At 48.5% G+C, this 21933-nt stretch overlaps 1 protein-coding gene and 1 pseudogene across 26 annotated transcripts in view; one reads left to right on the plus strand and one right to left on the minus strand.

Annotated features, from left to right (window-relative positions):
• The window catches only part of COMMD10 (COMM domain containing 10), a 286085-nt gene extending 268670 nt beyond the window's left edge, over positions 1–17415 (plus strand). For 12 of the 26 annotated variants that reach the window (XM_057307459.1, XM_057307477.1, XM_057307474.1 and 9 more), the window contains 2 exons: positions 3844–3976; positions 15048–17415. The gene's annotated coding sequence lies outside the window, so the exon portion shown is untranslated. The remainder of the gene's footprint in view (positions 1–3843; positions 3977–15047) is intronic. The other 14 variants (XM_057307465.1, XM_057307460.1, XM_057307464.1 and 11 more) reach the window with 9 other exon arrangements.
• Positions 4699–15703, minus strand: LOC113261951 (Y-box-binding protein 1-like; annotated as a pseudogene).
• Positions 17416–21933: the final 4518 nt, after the last annotated feature.

Consider the following 21933-nt stretch of genomic DNA (forward strand, 5'->3'; position numbering starts at 1 on the left):
GGAGAGATTTCAATGTTGCAGTCTTTTTCCACTGTTGCTACCATGAATGAAACAACAATGCAACTTGCCTAAAATATTGATCCCCTGAGGGAACGTGAGGACCGCATGCACCCAGGGAAGACAAGGCATGTCGTCCTGGCCCCAGGAGGCCAGTCTGCAGGGACAGAGAAGATGCACCAGCCCCGTGGACATGGACCATGGAAGTATCATGGCCGCCAAGTGATATGGAAGCATTCAGAGTTCTTCTTGTCTTTTTGATGAAAAATTTGCAATTTTTACACTGTAGCAGAGCAAATGGAACTGTGACTTACGATTCGCAATTTATGTCGTTTGACACTTCTATCTTGTTTCTCACTGGCTCGGAGCTTTATTGCGCTCAGCTTTCATGGAGAGAAGCTGCAGAGGCAAGGGGAGGCACTGTGCCCACTCCATCCTTGAAGTCATGTTTATGGCAGATGTTTCTTTATTTATTTAAATACATTCACTGGACCAAAAAAGTCTTCGCGGAGCAGAGTGGGAGTCCCGAGCTGCTTACAGAACTAGGCGGAAAAGACCAGGTGGGCTCAGGGATCTGATGGGAACAGGAAGAAGAGGATGTCTTGAATAAATTATCAGAGTCCAAATCCAGCCCAGCGATAGCTCAGATGTGATTGTGATGCAGTGTAAATTTCTGCATTTTGTGATGTATTCGACCTCCGTTAACAAGCACCAGAAAATACGATTCGAACCCCATGCGGGGATGACTGTTTCCAGGAGGGGGATCCAAATAGAGCCCAGAGCATCGGCGAGCCACCCTGGGGGCTTCATTTAGTCCCTTTCAAGCTGGTAAATACAGCAGATTTCTGTTGAAAGCAAATATGATTACAATGGTTTAAATAATTTAAAGGCCAAATAAAATCTTTGCAGAGTTGGTTGAGGTGTTAAGCACAAATGTCTCATGAGCAATTAATTTCAGTCCAGATCAAAGTGGTTGCAGGGAAGCCTCCTCACCTGCCCTGCGGGGGGGTGTGTGTGTGGGGGTGCACACGTGCACCTTCCCAGGGTTTCTGGAGATGATGAGGCCACTGCCACATGACTTCCCTTCCTGCACAGGACGGTGGAAAGGTAATTGTGTCAGGAGCTGAGCTGTGTGGCAGCCTGAATGTTCCATGCAGAACGAACCTCCCTGGCCAGGCCCTTTGCTCCCGGCGAGAAAGTCAAGGTTGGCTTGGACTCACTTTGTACTGGGAGCTGCCCTCCCACAAGCTGTAGGCCCTAGATTGTGTGTGTGTGTGGGGGGGGGAGCGTTTGCCAAATCCCACACCATGGCCTGAGGTCATCCCAAATAATATTCCCTCTGAAAGCCCCAAAGCTTTTCATCAGACAGGCAGGGGCCCCTTCCTTCCCTGAGTACTATCACCGGGAACCCTCTCTGTGCTTCGCTTAGGCACACAGCACAGCCCAGAGGAGACCCCCGTACCCCCATGACCACCTCGCCCCTCACCCAGCTGCAACTAACTAATAATCCTCAGGTGGGGTCAGACAGCCATTTAAAGAGTAGCCAACCTGTTTCCTACTCATTGGATGACAGACTCAGTGAGTGCAACATGGAGGGGCATCTGATCCTATCTCCCCGCATTTTAAAGGAATTTGCCCTTGGACCTAGGAACCCCACTTCCAGGCACCCATGATACACAGAGTTACCTTTGAGTATATTCAGTGTATGCAGAAGGCTGTTCTCTGTGATATTACACTAGCCAAAGGTGAGCATCAACCCAAGTATATACTAATAGGGCACAGGTTAAAGAAATAATGGCACATCTGTGCAACAGAATACCATGCCACTATTAAAAAATAAGGTAAATTTGCATGAATTGGTGTGGAAAGATCCCGAGGCTATATTGGCAGATATATATATTGGCAGAACGGTGTATGTTGTATACTGCTTTCTGTAGCCGTGTTTCTCAAAGCTTTCTTCATTATCACCCCCCTAAGAAACCTTTAGAGACGTTTTTTTCCTGATTGCCACCCCCATGAAATTTTAATAGCATGTATATCTGTATCTATGCCGCCTGTCTATTGTATATTTGTGATGTATCCATAAAAGGGGGAAGAATTTTTCGCTTCCTAAAATCCATTTTCACCCCCTTGGGGGTGGTATCACCCCCATTGAGAATGCCTGTTCAGTAAGAAAGTGAGAAAGTAAGTATATTATGTAACACCTTGGAAGGCTACATAAGAAACTAATAAAAAGCGTTGCCTGCAAGGAAGGGAAGGAATGGGGAGATGTGGGCAAAGGTGTGATCAAGATTCCCCCGTGTCGGGGCACCTGGCTGGTTATGTCGGTAGAGCATGTGACTCTTGGGCTTGCGGTCCTGAGTTCAAGCCCCAGCTTGGGTGGAGACGACTTAAAGAAAATAAAATTAACTTAAAAAGATTTCCCCCTGTTTTCACTTTTCTATTATTTTTGTTTCTGGACTATGCAAATATATTGCCTATTGAAAACAATGCAATCAAAAGACCTACAAGTTTATTTTTTCCTAAAGCAAAACAAACGGGAAAACCGAGGACGTCTGAGGAACGGCCAAACAAAACAAACAAGCAAGCAAAACCTGCACGCTGTTGACACTCTTCCCTAAACCGAGTGGGGGCCCTGCTCTGGCTGGAGGCCACCCTTCCTGCCACACCGCATGACCCCACGGGCCCTCTGGTCCTCAACAAGAGTCTTTTGTCCTCCCCGGTATATTTCTCGGCAAAAGGAAACCAAGAGTATACTCTGCACCCTTATAAGGGCTGTTTGGGCTCGGGCTCGCTTTGAGGATTGCAGCTTCTACTTGAAAACCATCGGGCTGTTTCCAAGCCCGGGGAAGTGCGCGCGCCAGAGGATGCGAAACGCAGGAGGAAATCACCCGTGCCCTCTCTTCCTCCCACGGCACATGCAGGCCCTCTCAGGGACGGAACAGGATGGGGCCACGGAGCCCTGGTGGGGAGAGGTGCAGGGGCAGAGACCCTGGGCCCAGTAGGTTCTCTCGGTCAACTAGAGCCAGAGCGTGTTTCCTCCTCCCGCAGGGAGCCCTCCCGAGGAAGAAAGGCCATGCTTAAGGTTGATTAGTAGACCAGAAATTCCATTGTGGGATTAACAAAACAAAACAAAACAAAGCAAAACATCGGGCTCCCACTTCGATGTATCAGCAACTTTAATGTGATTGTGTAATGAGGCAAGATGATAAATAAGATATGCATGATTGCGCCCTCTCCTTCGCTTAAATATCCCACACGGCGGTGCCTATTTGGCATGAATGGTCTGTCTTTGAATGAGTTTTGTTTTTTAAATGCTCCAGAAAGTGACCTGGGGAGGACGGAGTTAGTACATTGGGGTCAAGTCCTGGTTGTGCCCCAAAGCCTCAACATCCCCGTCTGTCGAATGGGTATAATAATAGCTACCATGTGGACAAGCCGATGCTGTTGTAAAGGGTGAATGATTTGATATAAGAAACGTTCCCCCAAGAGTAGGATACTTTCACTGTCAGCATTGTTACTTCTAGAAGAGGGAGGGAGGAAGGGAGGGAGTCTTGCTTTTCAGACCTCAGGAGAGGACACTCAACCAACTTGAACTGAATTGAAATATCTCTGTGTCCTTTGAGGGAGACTCTTAAAACACATATTCCCCCTTCTTTACCGTGGATTCACTTTTCACCTTCTTCAGAATGTGGAAGCCACTTGTGCAGGTGTGGTTTGGCTCTCCAGGGTGTGTGTATAAAATGGCAGCCTTGAGGCTGGATTTTATGCCCTCTTGCCACTATTTCCCTTTGGGGCCTCAGGTTTGTCACTGAACTTAGTTTTCTCTCCCCTTTCCATCTCTAGGTGTTTCTCTTTGAAAGTCACGCTGCGAAACGCAGTGTGTATCGGAAGCCGAGCTGCATTTCCTTCTTCTGGGCCTCGTGAAGTCTGGGCTCTGGACCGTAAATGCCTGGTCCTCAGCGACACTTCCGTCACAGTGAGTTCCCACGGCCCCCATCCTACTAACCTGGCTTCTTATCTGGGTTCTAGTAGAATCTGAACTTGACATTTTTAAAACAATGTATTTATTATTTAAGATCTTTATTAACATGGGCTTGCTGCTTGTTGACCCTTTTGAAAAATCAAATCGTAAACGTCTATTACAAATTAAAAATGAGGTTCTTAGAAATCTCAGTTTGACTAGATACAAAACATTTAAAAACCTCTAAAGATGGGGAGCCTGGGTGGCACAGCAGTTAAGCGTCTGCCTTCGGCTCAGGGCGTGATCCCGGCGTTCTGGGATCCAGCCCCACATCAGGCTCCTCTGCTGGGAGCCTGCTTCTTCCTCTCCCACTCCCCCTGCTTGTGTTCCCTCTCTCGCTGGCTGTCTCTATCTCTGTCGAATAAATAAATAAAATCTTTAAAAAAACAAACAAACAAAAACAAAAAACAAAAAAACACCTCTAAAGATGTATTGAGAAAAACCAGGCTTTAAAAAAAACGAAACAAAACAAAAAAACAACCAAAACCCCCCCCATGTGTGTCATTCCCATTTAGCAACGTCTTTAGGTGAAAATAATACAGACCCATCCTGCAGAGGTAATGCAGGTCGTGCTGGTTATCTGGTCAGTGGGCAAAAAGCCAGCGCTGAAGGTCTTCAGCTCCACTCTTTTGTTCATTTCTTGTTGCTGGAATTTTATATTCGTTTTTGGTGGATGCCTAAACCAGGTGGCGGGAGAGATGGTAAGCTGGCGTGTCCTCAGCCCAGCCCTGCTCAGCCTGGGAGCCAAGTGTCAGCCCATGGTTGGCTGCTTTTGTCCCTGTGCCATCTAGCGATTTCAGGTTTTCTGGGCATCTGTGTGGGTAACGGAAGTTGTGTGGGTACCGACCTTGAGGTGGCTGCTGACCTTGGGTCTCATCTCCTTGCCTTCTTCACTGCCGTCCTCTCTATGCTGTCTTTGGCGAGCCGAAACCCCTGTGGAATGGTGGTCTGGAACCCCGAGGCATGTTCTGTCTTGGGGGTCTACCTTGCTCTCCTGCACCCTGCTTGTCAGCCCCCCGCCACCCTTCTCCCCGCACGGGAGGGTTGGAAGGCTGTGGTCCACGCTCACAGACTCCCGCAGGCAGGAAGCTGGGGGCCTGCAGGGATTGATGGGGGGGCTGGGCGCTGTTGGCACTGAGCTTGGGGAGCTCTGCCGATCGATCCCCCATTCTTTAACCCCACTCTCACTGTTCTGGTAGTTCTGCTGGTGATGGCGGGGAGGCCCCGGGCGAGGGGGACAGTCCGTGATGCCTACAGCATGCTGTGTTACTGTCTTGCACCGGAGCTCCCCCGGGGCCCGCAGTCCTGGCCGTCCCGGCAGCCTTCTCTCCTTCACCAACGTCCAGTTCAGTGTCTCCACCTCCTACACTGAGAAGGTACTTCCTGGGGTTCTTCCTTATGGCTGTCTGGTGTACAAACACCTCTTCCTTGGTGTCCTTCTTGGTTTTTGCAATCATATTCGTTTCTTACAAGAAACCATTTGACTGTTCCCCAAGCCTTCGCTGCATTGACCTTGACCCAGCAGGCAGGTGCCTTGGACAAGTGAGTCCTCAGCTGCTGCTGCCCGGCGCTTTGCGTTGCCTTGTGGAGGGAGGGCAGGCAGCTGCGGGGTCTGGCCCGGTGGCTCGTCCTCACAGGGACGGTGACGGGGGCGGGTGGCCACAGCTGCAGCCCCTCCTGGGTGTGATGGTAATGAGGCTGGTGGCAGTGGCAGTGGGGCAGCGCGGGGCTCTCTGAGTGTTCTTATTTTAAATTAAAGGGAAAAAATATGCTTATTGTAGAAAACAGTTATAAAATAAACATAAAATGTATGCAAAAGAAAATAGGCATTGCTTGTAATCCCATTACTTAGAAATATGGAATATTAACATCTAGGAGTATAGACATCTATGTATTTATTTGTATATATGCATATGTGTGTGTCGACGTACACCCATATATACATATAGAAAGAAAGAGGAATAAATACAGATGAATGCATATGTATGTGTGTACATATATATTTATATGTGTGTGTATTTTGGTTTATGTAGTTGGGTTTGTTTTTACTTTTTTTTTTTTTTGAAAAGGTGGTTTTATTGAAGCATGGGGTCAGCACCCATGGGCCTAAAGAGCTGCTCTGTGTTTACTTTTATACACAAATGATGTACACACTATGAATACTGGTATGTGATCTGCTTTATGCATTTTAAAGATGTTGATAATATGGCGCCTGGGTGGCTCGGTTCGTTAAGTGTCTGCCTTCAGCTTGGGTCATGATCCCGGGGTCCTGGGATCAAGCCCCATGTCTGGCTCCCTGCTCAGCAGGGAGTCGGCTTCTCCTTCTACCTCTGCCCCTTCCCCTGCTTGTGCCTCTCTCTCTCAATCTCTCTCAAATAAATAAAATCTTAAAAATAAATAAAAATTTTGATAATATATTGCAAATAGCCCTCCAAATTAATAAACATATTTCTTTTTTAAAAAATATTTATTTATTTTGTTAGAGTGAGAGCAAGAGGGGGGAGGGGCAGAGGGAAAGAGAGAGAGAGAATCCCAACCAGACTCCCTGCTGAGTGAAGAGCCAGATGCAGGCTCCATCCCATGACCCTGAGATTAACACCTCAGCTGAAGTCAAGTGTCCGACGCTTAACCAACTGAGCCACCCAGGCACCAGCTTTTAACTTTCTGCTTTTCTAATGAAGTCGTACATTTTCCTATGTTTTTCTTCTTTTGCACCATGCTTAACACTGTCCTTTGCCCACTTTTTCAAAGACGGTATTTGTTATTTTCCTATTGATTTATAAGATCCATTTATATATATGTAATTTTTTAAAAGTAGGAGCATGGAGTCCAACATGGGACTTGAACTCACAACCCTGAGATAAGTCAGACCTGCGCAGAGAGCAAGAGTCGGACACTTCCCTGAGGGAGACAGGTGTCCCCATAAGATCCCTTTGTTCTTAACAGATATTACTTGCCCAACCTAGTACTTAGCATTGGCTGCCCTTGCTGACATCTCTGTGTTCTTCATGGTCTAAGTACCACTAACAAACTCATTTTGCTCAACTCCATTCAAAAAGATAATGAACTGAGGGGCACCTGTGTGGCACAGCGGTTAAGCGTCTGCCTTCGGCTCAGGGCGTGATCCCGGCGTTCTGGGATCGAGCCCCACATCAGGCTTCTCCGCTATGAGCCTGCTTCTTCCTCTCCCACTCCCCCTGCTTGTGTTCCCTCTCTCGCTGGCTGTCTCTATCTCTGTCAAATAAATAAATAAAATCTTAAAAAAAAAAAAAAGATAATGAACTGAAAAGCCAGTTATTTCCCCACCATGTTATCCAAAGTATTATCCGTGTTGTTTATTGGGTTCTGCTTCTCCACTGCCACTCAATCAGAAATTTCATTTTCCCCAGCCAGCTAAAGCAAGGTCATTCCTGCCTGTAAAGTTCCAGGGAGGTCGTTCCCATTTCTCAAGTTCTAGCTTAGACATCTCTTCCTCCAGGAAGTTTCTCTGATTTCTCCATCTTTCATTGCCCTCCTTTTACCCTTTCTTTGAACTCTGGAAGAACTTAATGTCTCTCCCACACATTTCATAGTTTAGCTAAATATTCTTTTATATCATTAGTATATATGTGTGTCTATATATGCATGTCTACATGTCTACATACGCATATTTCATTGATTGGTGAAGGATTTCTAATAGTCCTTCTAAATGTTCTTTACAGCCTGGGCAGAAATGACTAGTCATTAATGATTGGCTAATTCACTGATTAAGAAAGACCCTGAGCAATATTCCTGTGCTCGAAAGCAACACTGGAATACATAAGACTATTGATGGTCCCCAACAATGAGGGATTTTCCCCCTGTGTTTTCTTGTGAACCATATATGGTATCCTAGTAAACCTCAGAGCAATATACTCAAAGAGGAGGTTGAATAAGCTCTCCTAATTGCCATCTGGTTGAGCTCCGTGTTGTGTGTGCTTCCCAGGGAAGCGCGTGAACCTGGGTAGCTCTCCGTGTTTGTAATACTTGGGAGGAGGAGCTGTAGAAAGCTTGCCACTTCACCGGTTAGGAGTGTTCGTGGGGCTTAGAGGGGAATTAATAACCCACTAGCAAAACAACCCTTTCTCTTGCTGGTATTGACCCACTCTGGAATGCGAAAGTATAGCAGCTTATTATAATTACGCCTTTGAATCTTGGCTGTTTCTGAGAAGGGATGAGGGGAGGAAGGTCCCATCCTACCACCGAATCAAAGAGGAACATCTGCAGCATTTGGAGGACTGACTTTAGGAGGAGACCCCGGAGATCCCGATCTGAAGCCTGATTCTGCAGATGGGGGGCTCCGAGCAATCTTAACTTTCTCGTTCGTCAGCTTGAGTGCCTACAGTGGGGAAAAGAGTCGATGTGTCTGGTAATTTCCAGAGCTGTGACAGGAGGTATTCTCCCGTAAGAGTAATGAAGCTTCATAATGGTGTCAGTAACTTATTATTTCAGTAGAGTAATTCTGTGGTGAAACTGTTGGGATTATTTGTTTTCAGAGAAGCTCCAAATGCCTGAAGGCTATGATTCTTCCCATGTGGCTGCATGAGGCAAATGTGGGTGCCATCCCACCAGCTCTCGTTTCAGATTCCACAGCGAACAAGCATGGGTCCCTTGTTCCAGACTAGAATCGGTGCTCATGGAGGGGCCAGAATTATTGTTCGGATGGGTAGATTCCACATTCCAGAGAGAGGAAATCCCCTCTTCTTCCTAGAGCCAGCTGCTCTGGATGGCAGCCTGGGCCCCGTGAAGCTCCCGGGCATTGCTCAACGGCCTTGGCCTTGGCCGGAGCCCAGGGGCTGCTGGGGTTGATGGTGTGGATGCCCTGCAGAAGTGCTTTCTTACAGGGGAGACAGAGCAGGGTAGGCCCTGGCTGCATTGGCCCCACTGAAAACTACCGTCTAAAATTTGACCCAAAGGTTATAAGTGGAACATTTCACATACAAATGCAGATTTCCTGCTTCTCTGGAAAGATCAGCCTATCCGACAGCAGCGGCATCGAACTCAGTGTCTGATGACCACACGCTTGTGGGTAGAGTTTGCTCTCCATTTTGCCTCTGCCCCCACTTAGCCTCTCCAGCACTTGGCATGCCCAGCAGACTACAGACCTGATAAAAGTGGGTTCCCAAGGTCAGGAGGGCTACTGCTGTCCCGCCCCCCAGGCCCCTCCTCAGACAGAGCTGGGAGCAGAGCGCACTGTGTAAAAGAGATGGGGGATTGGTGCGGAAAGTTGTTTCCTGCACTTGCCCCTTCCTCTAGAGAAGCTGAGGACGGGTCGCAGTGAGGATGCTCTGAATTGCCAAGAAGAGAGGATGGAGAGGACTCGGGATTTTCTCTGTTTCATGTGAGTCCTTCGGGAATGGCGTGGACCTGAAGCTTTTCTTCCTAGCCAAGCTCTTCCCAAGGGGAGAAGCAGCACAGCCAGGATGCTAGGGGGTAGGGTGGGGGGGGGGGGACCCTGGGATCTCACTGGAGCATAGCTTCCAGCACTCCCCGCCTCTATGGGGAGCCCCACTGGTTTTCCAGAACCTCAGTACTCCATCTGCAGAGACAGGAGGAGAGGCAATCCCGGGGCACCTTTGTGCCTCTGTGGCCTGCAACCCCACCCCCCTCCACCCCGTAACCTCCCCACCACCACCCCTTCTGAGATTCTGAGGCTCTTGTTGTTGTCTGTCTGTTGTCTGGTTTGGGTTTTGGTTTTGCACTGGAGATATTTAGCATCTAAACACATCCTGATGCTGTTTTCAGGCAGCCCTTAAGCCTTCTGGATTCTGCTGTTTCCTTGTTTCTTCTGGCTCCTGCGCCCCTTCTGCTAGGTCTTGTTTACCTCCAGGGGGTATTCTTTCTTTTAAGTCAGGATTATGTAACACACTCAGCTCGGTGCGAAGTGTGGCATTCTTTTCCTGGGGCTAGTCAGCTGCAAATCGCACAGAGGTTCTGGTCTTTTGCACATTGTGCTCTGCCTCGAGAAAGCCCCTGTTGGCATCCAGTTGGTATCTACTCCTGGGGGTAAGTGAGTATCGTATCCACCCTTTGAGACACCTGCTTGATGATGGAGAAGGGCCAGGAAGGATGAGGCTGAGGTGGGCAACTGTAAAGAGGGAGAAAGTGCTTCCAGCTTCTAAGCAGCAAAGTACCAATTCGAGAGCCACACCTCGGACTCTGTATGCCACGGAAGCTCCAGGCAGGGGACACAGCCCATGGAGGTCTGAGGAGCAAAGGGCCCCCACTTTCAGAGAGGCAGAACCCAGATTTCTCTTCCTGGAGCAACAGTTCTTAACTGGTTTTGGATCATGGATCTCTCAAGAAACAAGAAAGCTCCAGGCCCCATAGAATCCCAATAGAGACAGATAGGGAGGGAATCAATAGGGATTCTTAGTGCCGTGTGCTGTGTAGACGAGACACGGACACGTTCGAGAAGTTCACAGACTCACTGACACCCAGCCAAAGGCCTGCTGGGAGTCTGGAGCCCAAGAAAAATTTCTGATTGGAACTTTCATTGGAAGACAGCCCAAAGCCCTGATGAGCAAGCAACTCTCCACCCACCCGCCAAGCGGAACCCAGGGGCTGTTTGGGGGATCATGTGGAGAGAACTCCCTTCCTCCCAGCAATATTCAATATTCTAGAATAACAATATTCGAATACTGGAAAGGCAAAGCCAAGTGTGTCGTTTGCCAGGCACATGGCACCTTCTCTGCTGGCCCTAGACCCTTGTCCTGGAGATAGGAGGCAAAGGCTGAGCCCCAGGGCTGTGGCTTTGTGCAGAGACGATTCAGCAAGGCTGGGAGGACATGATTAGATCCCCCAGGATTTATTAATTAGAAAGTCATTCTGGCAGCACTGACTCTGACTGTGGCCTGTGATAACAGGGGTCCCTTGTGCCCTCGAAGTGGGTGTCTTTGAGCTGATTTATTGCGCAGACTGTGGGGAGTCACTGGCTCTCCTCTGCTAGCAGGGAACAGAAGGCTTCCTGGCGTAAGGTTGGATACATTGCTTTCGCCGTGGCAGGACGCGTTCGTGGACCCAGACCAAATCCCTCGGCAGTGTTACTGGTGGTGGCCTTGGCTCTGAGCTGTCTATCAAGCACCTGGCCAGAGGCGTGGGGCCTGGCCAGCCAGAGCGGGCACTGTGCAAGCAGCAAGAGGGGGGTCCGCAGGCCTAGCCCTGGCCTTTGGGGTTATATTCCCTAACTTACAGACAAGGGACCCAAGATTCAGAGAAGGTGGGGGAATTGATGTTTATGAGGCAAAGGTGTGACTTCTGGGGAGCCCTGGTTTGGGGTCCAAAGGACCAAGATTCAAATCAGAGCCCTGCCACGGGCTTACAGGTTTGCCTCTTTTCATTTTTTAGGACATTCCGAGCCCAAGTTTCCTTATGAAATGTTTAAAATGGGAATAATACAATATGTGGGACTGATATAAAAATTAAATGAGAACACAAGGGAGTTGTTGAATCCTAGTGGAAATCCTGGCTCTCATCTATGGAAACCCTGTGTGCCATGTTGTGTTTTTCCTTTGCTTGTGTACCACTCACGCAGTGACACCTCTTCATAGCCATATTCCATTAACGATGACCCAAAGTGAGGTTGATGGGATATTGACAGGACATTTCCCAGTGTCCTCACACTGAGAAGACCTGCCCTCATTTCTTTTATTCCTATGTTACTTTATTTTTTTTTAAAGATTTTATTTATTTATTCGACAGAGATAGAGACAGCCAGCGAGAGAGGGAACACAAGCAGGGGGAGTGGGAGAGGAAGAAACAGGCTCATAGCGGAGGAGCCTGATGTGGGGCTCGATCCCGTAACGCCGGGATCACGCCCTGAGCCGAAGGCAGACGCTTTAACCGCTGTGCCACCCAGGCGCCCCTATTCCTATGTTACTTTAAATAACATGAACCCAAAGGGTGCTTTCCATTCTCATTCCTTGGGCAAAGCAGTTGGGGCCCATTCCCGGGATCTCCTGGGTTACTCTCAGGTACCAGTTGGTGGATCATTTAATACCAAGGCAGACAGAGCAGAGCTGAGGGTTTCACATTTCCAAAATCAGCATTATTTCTTTGAACTCAGAACCCTCCATGAGAGCCTCTTCCAACCCTGTTCTATGGGTTTCCTGCTATCTATTTTACCTCTCACACACCCACTGGAACTGGCTGAATCCAGCTCCACATCTCGGCTACTTGACTGTACACACATGCTTGTGTCCGACAGGATCCATAGTGCCCAGTGAGGACGCTGTTTCCTCCTGCCGTCCATGGCCTTCCTCACTGGCACAGCACCTTCCCAGAAAGAATTCCTGACACCAAGATATCTCTCCTCCTACAGCTGGAAGGAACCTCTCTCCCTCAGAAACCCCCTAGCACTTGTCTGTGTCTGTCATAGACCACTCATCCCTTTCTACTTTGAAGACCATTCACTCACTCTGATCCACCCGGCTTACCACCTCTTCTCATAGATATCCTTGAAGACAAATTCCCTTGATTCATTCTTGTCACCCCACGATACCAAACACGGTGCCTTTCACATATTTTCAAATGAGTTAGTGAATTAAATAGACAGATTAAAACCTTTAAGTATGGAATAAAATGGTAGAACTAGCTTGAATTATTGAAAAGTTAGAATATATTTGGAGTAATGTAGTCCTATTATTTTCAAGTATATATCTTCAACTAGGCTAATCCAGTCTTTCTTCATCTGTATCTTTAGGGAACCTATTTCAATGAATAATTAAATTGTTATTAATATTCTATCAATTATTTACATGTACTTGGTGCTTCTGAAATAGTTCTCAGGTCTTTGGAAAGAGATTCTTCTCCATATTTTACCATTTCTCCCCTGAAATCTAGTTTTATTAAATTATTGTTCATAACTCATGCATAGATATATTTCAGCCCAATTCCTGTCTGAAGGACCAAAATACATTCTGGGAGAATCACCTGTCCTGGGACATGCTCCATGAAAACAATATATTTTGTCATCTAATAATTTTAGGAACTATTTTATTCTGTTCCTTACTCTTGAAGATTCCCAGCTTCTAGTTCTCCACAGAAATGCTATATTATCAGTAGGCTTCTGCTTTACTTCAGTAGCCATTTCTTGGAGCCTCTAACGGGTGTCCAGAACCCAGGTGAGGTGCTGGGAGTACATGGAGACTAGGAGACTGTCCCTGACCCTGTCCTCAAGACATTACCTGAAAACAAATCATAACAAGGCAGGATGATGAGGGCAGTGGCAATATGGCGGCAGCTCACAGAAATAATCCCCTCTATCATTGGCATCCACCACCCAGAGGGAGGGGGGTCACTTCCCAAGCCCACTTCCCAGCTCTATGCCGCTTCCCCCATGGTGGGGGACAGACAGAGGTCTCCCCTGATGCTCAACTTCACTCTCCACCACCTTCCCCATGCCCATCTCCTGCCACAAGCAAGCTTTAGAGGGTTTCACACCCTCCCCACCCTTTCCACTGGGTGATTTTAGGTTAAATCACATGAAATTGCCGACGGTCAACAATTTGGTGCCTAAAAATAACAATTTCATATGTTTCAACTCAACACTTCTTTCTTCCTTGGCCTCTGTGACCTTCCTTTGGGGCAGGGGCCGAAGAGGAATTTACATAAGAGGAAGCAAAAGGACTGTCCCATTTGGGGCCCTGTCACTGCACCTCTCTCAATCCTTGAGAGGGAATGTTTTCCACAGCTCTGATCTCTGACTTGCAGTTACCTCTAAATACTCAGAGCTCATTCACTCAGAATTACAAGTGGCCACTTCCTAGAGAGACCCCAGGGCACACCCCACCCTCTTTCCTGAGATACAGCCCTGCATATCTCACTTGCAGAGGGGAAAGGCGTGTGAGGGCTGTGTCCCACCTGTAATGGCCCTTCACCGGGGAGCAAGAATGCGCACGGGAGTGTGAATGGACTTGTACGCCCTCACCAACTTCCAGTGACACGGCTGCGGGCCTGCCCCTCATCACCCTGAAGGGCGCCATCTTCCTCTTTGTACGACTCCCTCAGACCAACGACTGTCAGGCTGAGGGCAAATCTCCCTGCAAAGACAGAAAACAGGCACAGAGAAGTAAAACAGCCATCCAACAGAGTGGCCAAGAGCCTCGCTCAAAGCCAAAGTTCAAAAATTATCAGCCTGGATTTTTTAAAAAATGAAAACAGAGAATGAGTTAAAAACCAGCTCTCTTGCTGGTAATGGTCTAATGATCATGTTATCGGGTGTCTGCTGCCCACAATGCGAAGTGTGGGGTCCCGGGGGGACAAAGGGAGTCTGGGATGCCTCACCCTGGGCAGGGGGTGAGGATGAGTTCCATAACCAAGGAGAGAAATCATGTTTGATACATCAGGATGCGTTTTTGGCTTCAATGACCTGAGGAATAAAATATTCCCATATACGTCGTGGTCACATTTTATGCCACGGATGCTTTTTTGAAGATCTTGCATAATTCAAAACAAACTTTCCCATAGCAATAAATGTGAAGTCAGGGGATGTGTTCTAGGAGAGCATAAATCTGTAATTACTATGTTGTCTTTTGGCTTTACCGCTGCGTTTCCCCCCAGCATTATCTGTAATATTTTGCAGAGCCTTTCCCCGTATTAATAGCACGTCAGCGTGCGTGCATGGGTTTTGCTGTGGCATTTTACCACATCTAACTTCCCTTGCACAGATTTCGATGTGGGGGATCTTTTTATCAGCCTCAGCACGAGCACCCCCATTGAGGGATCTATCAGATGACAGCAAATTATACCAGTGAAGATTAATACCAGCAAAATGGTCACCAAGATGCTAACCAAACTCTTTTGATTCATGTAAATAAGAAGGTTCACAGATTACAGGTCTTAAGAAAGGATGGCAGGCATTTCTGTGGCCTGGCACACTGGAAAAATAGAAATGGTTTCCCAGGACCTCTGCCTGGTCTTGAAATTATGCAATTCTTGATGAATTTTTTTTTAATTTTAGAGGATTCATATTACGTTTTTTTAAAGATTTTATTGATTTATTTTTCAGAGAGAGAGAGAGAGGGCACAAGCAGGGGGAGCGGCAGGCAGAGGGAGAAGCTGGCTTCCCACTGAGCAAGGAGCCTGATGTAGGACTTGAACCCAGGACCCTGAGATCATGACCTGAACCGAAGGCAGACGCTTCACTGACTGAGCTGCCCAGGCGCCCCTTGGAGGATTCATATTAATTCTAATGTCGTGTGTTGCATGAGACTGTAAAGTCAATACTGTTTTCTGTCACATGGTTCAGATTGGCTGTGTGTATGTCGTAATAACTAAATGGGGTCCCATGGGCCTGACAACCTAAGGTGAAACTCCCGAGCAGATTGAGGGGAGGTGACGGGGAGGCAGGGGGGTTGCTGCAGGGTAGGCTGGATCCAGGAGACAGCTGGTAGCAGTGAGTGGGCGCGAGTTCTCCAGCCCAACTGTCCTGCCCTGCCTGTGGCTCTTCTCCGCCATCACGGAAATGCAAGGTCACTACAGTCTCTTCTACCCCCACAGGAAAATGCGCCGGGAGGATACTCAGGTAGGTGGATCCCCTGATTAGTTCTAGAGCAGTGGTTGTCCAAGTGCGGTCCCTGAGCAGCAACACCCACCGCACCTGGAGGTCTTGTTGCCATGTAGTTTCTGATCCAGTCCCACTGGGTAGGGCCTGGGCTTCTGCATTCCCGTAAGCTCCCGTAAGCCCGTCTGCTTCCATACCTTTTCTCCCACTTACAAGTGCCTAAAATCCACCCTTCCTAGATGGCGAGGGGAAAGGTTCAGCGCAGTCCAAGTGCCGGTATCAGTGATGATTTCCTCCACGGGATGGAACGACTGGTGAGTTGCAAAGAACTCTCCCTTCTGCTGGTGGGCAGGGTGATGAGTGCCCCGACTCTGACCAGGGAGAGAGGACAGAGAAAGGAGTCTGGGGAAGCCAGAATCACTTGGATGATTTGATCGCTCCCAGTAGGACCTGGCGCATCGGCATCAACCTCCAGCTTCCAGCCTCCAGCCTCCAGCCTCCCAGCGTGTCTCAGGTTCCCCGCTGCGTTTGTTATTTAATACGTCTGACTTCATAGAAAGGAGCTTTGTTTAGTGGGGGAAGGGGAGTAATTGAGGCATCGAGGTATATGATATAGACCTTGCCCTCCGGGAACGTGATGCAATTTTTAACTGTTTCCAGAACAAGACTTAAGCAGCCCAACGCCGTGCAGGAACCCCTGGGATTCGTTTCCAAGTTTCTGAAGTACTTTTTTATTCTGGATAGAGACGCTGAAAATCCTGGGGGAACATGCTCGGCTTCTGCAGAAGCCACAGGCCCGTTACGTGTCGGAATACATTCAGCTTCTTGGGGACATGACATGACAATGAATTTTCACATAAAATTTGTCTTGGTGAGCACACACAGGCCAGCGGGCAATACGCAATCGCTGTGCGTGGGATTACTGAGATTTCTTTTTCTTCCTTAAACATTCCTTTTCCTGTGGTTTTAATGATGCTTCTACAATAAGACATTCATTTTAGGAGGCCAAAGCGTCTCTGAACTGTTTCTATTGTGCATTGTATTGGTAGGGAGAGAATAAGCTCATTATTCTCGTACAGTCAGGAGAGTGGGAAGTGATTAAACCTTTTGATAAGAAGATAAATGATAGGAAATCCCTGTGAAAGCCCGCACGGCCCGAGTCAGGGTTTCCACACTGAGCTAACACAAAGCCTTCCTTCTGTGCGGGGCGCCCTGGGCAGCCTCATCCTTCCAGCTGTGGTCCCACATTGGCTGTGACGCTCTAAAAGACCCACACCTGGGGCAGCAGTGTTTCCTGAGAGCAGGACCCCAGGCGTGGCCAGGCCCCCGGTTCTGTGCGCCTGTGATATACCTCTGTTCAGTGCATGCGTCCCTGGTGCTTTATGCTTCCAGATGCCCCAAACTGGGTCTCGCTGGTACCGTCTAGCACGCGCGAGCTCTTGAAAATAGCTGTCAGATGGGTGGACTGGACAGACAGATGGATGCACAGGTGGAAGTTTATCTAGCTTGAAAGAGGCCATCATTGAGTGCGTGGCCCTACGTCAGACTTCTGTACGGACAGGTCATTGACAGACCCATTGATAGCGTAAGTCACTCACCACTCGGAGGTGTAAACTTTTCCTTGGGGGAAGTCAAGGGAAGCCCACCGTTCTCAGGAGTTTTGTGGGCACACAATGACTTACTTCAAAAAAATGCACTGATCGGGGCACCGGGGTGGCTCAGTCAGTTCAGCGTCCGACTCTTCATCTCAGCTCGGGTCTTCATGTCGGGGTTGTGAGTTGAAGCCTCCGTTGACCTCCACCCTGGGCATGGAGCCTACTTTAAAGAAATAATACATAAAAGTAAATAAATAATAAGCCAAAATACAATAAAATACAATACAATAAAATACAAATGCATTGACCATGGACAATTTGCCCACATCAGACACCGTAATGCACGTTCTGTGCACCTGGCCCTCTAGCTCCCAACTTTCTCTCCCTCCCTCCCGGGTCCTGGCAGAGCAGGTCTGCACTTCTTCCAATCTGGGGGCTGAGTAGGAGCCGGGGGTCAGTAGGAGATGATAGAAATACTGATCTGCTCGTATCCGAGCCCACCTCCCCACTGTTTCTGCGCCTCTGCGTTTCAAGTAAAGTCCGACATCCTTAGTGTGAGTGGCCAGCCCACGACCAGCATGAAGCTGCTCATGTCATTGAAACTTCTGAAGTTTTGTGGAGCAGGGATACGATTTTTAAAAATTGAATTGGCATTTCTCTGGAGGGGGAAGAAAAAAAGCTTCCCCCTTTTTTATGTACAAGTAAATAAATCAAACCAAAAAAAAAAACAAAAACAAAAACCCAAAAAACCAAAAAACACCAAACTTCACTTTTGTCACCCTATTTATGCTGTTATTCTCTTGTCTGACAAATGAGCAACTTTGTCACTTCCACGAGCCGTATTCAGCTCTGTGCTTTTGGAATTAATTGTGGCAGGTTGACGGAACTCCAGAGAACGTCCAAGAATACATCTGACTCTCTTGCGCACTCATGCTTACGTCTCGCTCCTGTGAAAGCAATGGTTCTCTGTAATCCTGAATCAGGAGTTTATCAAATTAGAGCTTTCTCTCATGTCAGACTAAATTAGAGCACCAATTATTATCTTGAACAATACTAATAAAATGAGGCCAATGATTCCATTTGCTGTCTGTATATGAAATGATTTTGTTTACACGGGTTTATTTTTAGCCAGTCCTTTACCTAGGCATGCAGGATAAATTGAATTTCTAGATGGCAAACTTCCCCTATTCATCCTGGATGAGAAACTATAAAAAGAGGGACATGGCAATAAATGAAACTCTTTGGTTTAGGAATCGAAAGATGTACGTTTGAATCCTGGCCTCGCTATTTACTTATAGGCTCTGTGTCCAGAGTGGTCACCTCTTGCTTTTGCGTGCGTGTCAGCCACAACCCTGTCTTCAAGGAACAGCAGCTCTTTCCCGCTCACGCACCATGCTGTCCCTGGGGCTGATCCCGCAGCCCTGCCCTAGGCAGTATGTGGGCAAGGCCAGGGCATTCAGAGTCATGATGATTAGCTCTAGACTGCACGTGCAGTTCAAGCCAGGTCAATGAAATTCAAGCTGCAACTTTTACTGAAACCTACTGAGTCTCTTTTCATTTTTGCTGGGGTTCCTCAGTTGATAGACAACAAGGCTAGAGCCTCTAGTGGTTATTTGCCACGCAGAGGAAAGCGAATGCATTGCCAAGAAGTGGAGAAAGATGTATTGGGAAAACATGAATTGAACACCTGGATACAGCCATACCTGCACGAATAATGCCTGGACTTTTCAGATACTTGAGCTAGTAAATGTTCCCTCCCCCTTTGTCTTTTTATTTTCCCTTCTTTCTGCCTGTCCTTCCCTCCTTCTTTCTTCCCTCCCTCCCTCCCTCCCTCCTTCCCACCTTCCCTTCCTCCCTCCCTCTCTCCCTTCCTTCCTTCCTTCCTTCCTTCCTTCCTTCCTTCCTTCCTTCCATTTCTGACTTGGTTTGTTCTTTGCACCAAAAGAACAGTCACCTCTGTGGGCTTTAGTATATAATTGATGAAGGAAAATGAAATGCGATTCCTTTTATCGAACAGTATTTATGACTCAAATAGGCATTTTAGAGGCAATGGAGCACTTTTGGAAGTGCATTCACTCTGCCTCACACACGAAATATTCAGGGACCGAAAAGAGGCAGCGCATCTTCAAATCTTTCCAAGCTCTGCATCCCAGGAGCGGTGGCCTTGCAGTCATCAGGAACCACTTCTGACGTCCAGCGGGGCTGGTGAATGGACCGACTGCTCTGACCAGGTGAGACCTGTTCCAGAGAGAGCAAGCTCAGTCCTCGCTGGTGCACTGCAGTCCCCAAAAAGCGGGTACTGGCCTACTGAATGAGCTGAACGCTGGGGGGATACAGGTACAAAACAGTTTTATTTGTTCTCACTCTTGACCCCTCAAATCCCTTTTGGGGACCACTTTTTGCCCACCTGTGGGATGAACACTTGGACATACTCCGTGACTTGTCCTGTCATTTACAGACAATGAAACGTCTTCCAGTCACTCCAAGTTTTAGGAATACTTTCATTTTCATAATTAAAATACACAGTGTGCTGTAACAATGAAACTCAAACTTACCTCAAAAGTGACATCTTTCCCCTCCTCCCAGCTTGGGTCTGATGGGCAGGGGAGGGAGGATGCTGGCTTCTTCCCTGGTCTCCCCCTGCCTGGTCCATCCTTCCTCCTCCTCTTCCTCACTTTGTGGGACTGCTGGTGGCTCCTCAGGGGCTTGGAGATGGTGGTGGGAGGAGAGGTAGGGTGGGAAAGTAAGATTTGGCTGGCATCCTGCCCCACGTTGCTGCCTCCTTTTCGACGGGTTCCCCCCAGGTGCCTTTCTGTTGTTTTTTTGTGGGTGACATTCTCTTCTGGGGAGGCTTCATCTGCAACCGGTGGTCATTACCTTCTTTCCTTCAGGCTCTGACCATACAGCAATCTGCTGGCCCTGTGAGGTCCCATTTCCCTCCAGGTGTCCCAAAGGGGTCGGGTCTGCCAAGCCCCTTCCCTTCCTGGGGTCCCATGTTGAATCCGTGGGACACCGCCGTTGTGGACATGCAGGCGGCCCCCTCTCCTTCTCTGCTCTGCCACCAGGCCCCCTGGCAAGCCTCTGCCTCTGGACTTCTCGAGGTGTGAGTCTGACCCGGCCTCTGTCCCCAACATAACCCCAGGGGACACGGGTCAGACCCTCCAAGGGATTTTTTGGAAGCCTGCCTCAGCTGGATTGAAAAGAGGCAAGTCTTACCTCTCTTTCTCGACCCCAGAGTAGGCGGGAGGACCTGTGGGGCTCCACATGCCCTCGCCTGTCTTTAAAGAAAGTCTGGAAGCTTCCAAACCTCAACCCTTTGGGACCCCCCAGGCAGACTTTGGCAAGAGGACAAATCTTCACGGTGGTCTGCCTGCCCAAGTGGTCTGGCACCCTACTTTGGATTGGGGCTTTCTTGGCTCCTGGTTTCACTGATATTCTCAGCTTCTAGAGCTTCGACCAAGACGGAGTCATACCCAGTCCCATTTTAGCATCCTACTCCCTGCCTCGGGGTCCCTGTCAGAATTTTCTGGCCCGATTTCTCACGGCAAGTGGGATCTTCTTGGTAGAGGGGTCTCCTGTCCCATCTTTGGGATCCCCCCACCCCCCCGCCAAGCACCTGTCTGTCCAGGAGCCACTAGGTGGGAACCACACACTGGCCCCAGGAGTGACAGTCGCTTACCTTTCCAGGGAGCGTTCACTCAAGGCACCTTGCTGCTGCGCTCACTTGGGAGGATTTCGATCACACGCGATGGGACCTGCAGCTGCTCTTCCAGGTAACTGCCATCATTATTTAGATTCCGCCATGAATTACTGGTCTGGACACCTTTGTGAGTTAGACTCCGAAAAGGAGACCCCGAGAGGTTAAGTAGCTCCCCTGAGGTCACGTGGCAGAACCGTGGCAAGAACTCAGAGTATGACCACCTGTCCATTACTCTGGCCTCGAGACCTCACAAGCTCCTTCCTCGAGCTCATTATCATCCATCCAGATCCCTCCTCCCGTTTTGCACCCAGCCGCCGAGATGTCTGCGGATTCCTATTAAACAGAATGCAGACATTTCCAGAATTCATTTCCATTTCCAGCTCTGAGGAGGTGTTCACTTCAGAGGACTCCGATGATCATTTTTCCTCCAGCAGCAATAATTGTTTTGAAGAACTTGACACACATTTCACTGGGGCTCAGTGCTACTGAGTGGGCAGGGAGCAGTGAGGGACAGAATTCCAAGAGCCAGATTTGCATTGCGCGGTGCCCTGAGAGGGAGCCCAACACCCTGCTCCCATTAACAATAATGATAGGTGTGCGCTAAGCTCTTCTTCGTTGCCAGAAATACATTTCATCCTTTGGGGATCTCTTCTGATCCTGGGCCCTTCTGTGCGCACAGCCTCCACAGCATTTGCTCTGTAATTTATAAAAGATGTGTGTTGCAGCTGGGTGCCTCAGAAAATTTAAAATAATTTAAAAGCATTCAACACCATCTTTAAATTAAAGCTCCCCAAATCCCTTGCCTGACGAGTATAATTAAACTCAGACCCACACAGGTGAGTCTTTCAGTGCATCCTAGGGATCAGATGGCCCGGGCTGGGGCTGAGGCGGGAGCAGTTCCACGGATGGGAGGGAGGGACTTTTCACCCGGAAGGCAGCACAGGCCTGCTCAGGGCAGATCGCGGAGTTTGTCAATAAAGCTTGGGCGAGCACCATTATGCCAAGATGTTCTCCGTGCTTCGGACATCGTCTTATTTATCTTACTCCACTCATCGAGGAGGATGGCTTTTGCTGCCCATTTAACACCCCGGCCAGG

Source organism: Ursus arctos, unplaced genomic scaffold (genome assembly GCF_023065955.2).
Source record: "Ursus arctos isolate Adak ecotype North America unplaced genomic scaffold, UrsArc2.0 scaffold_5, whole genome shotgun sequence".
Taxonomy (NCBI): Eukaryota; Metazoa; Chordata; class Mammalia; order Carnivora; family Ursidae; genus Ursus; species Ursus arctos.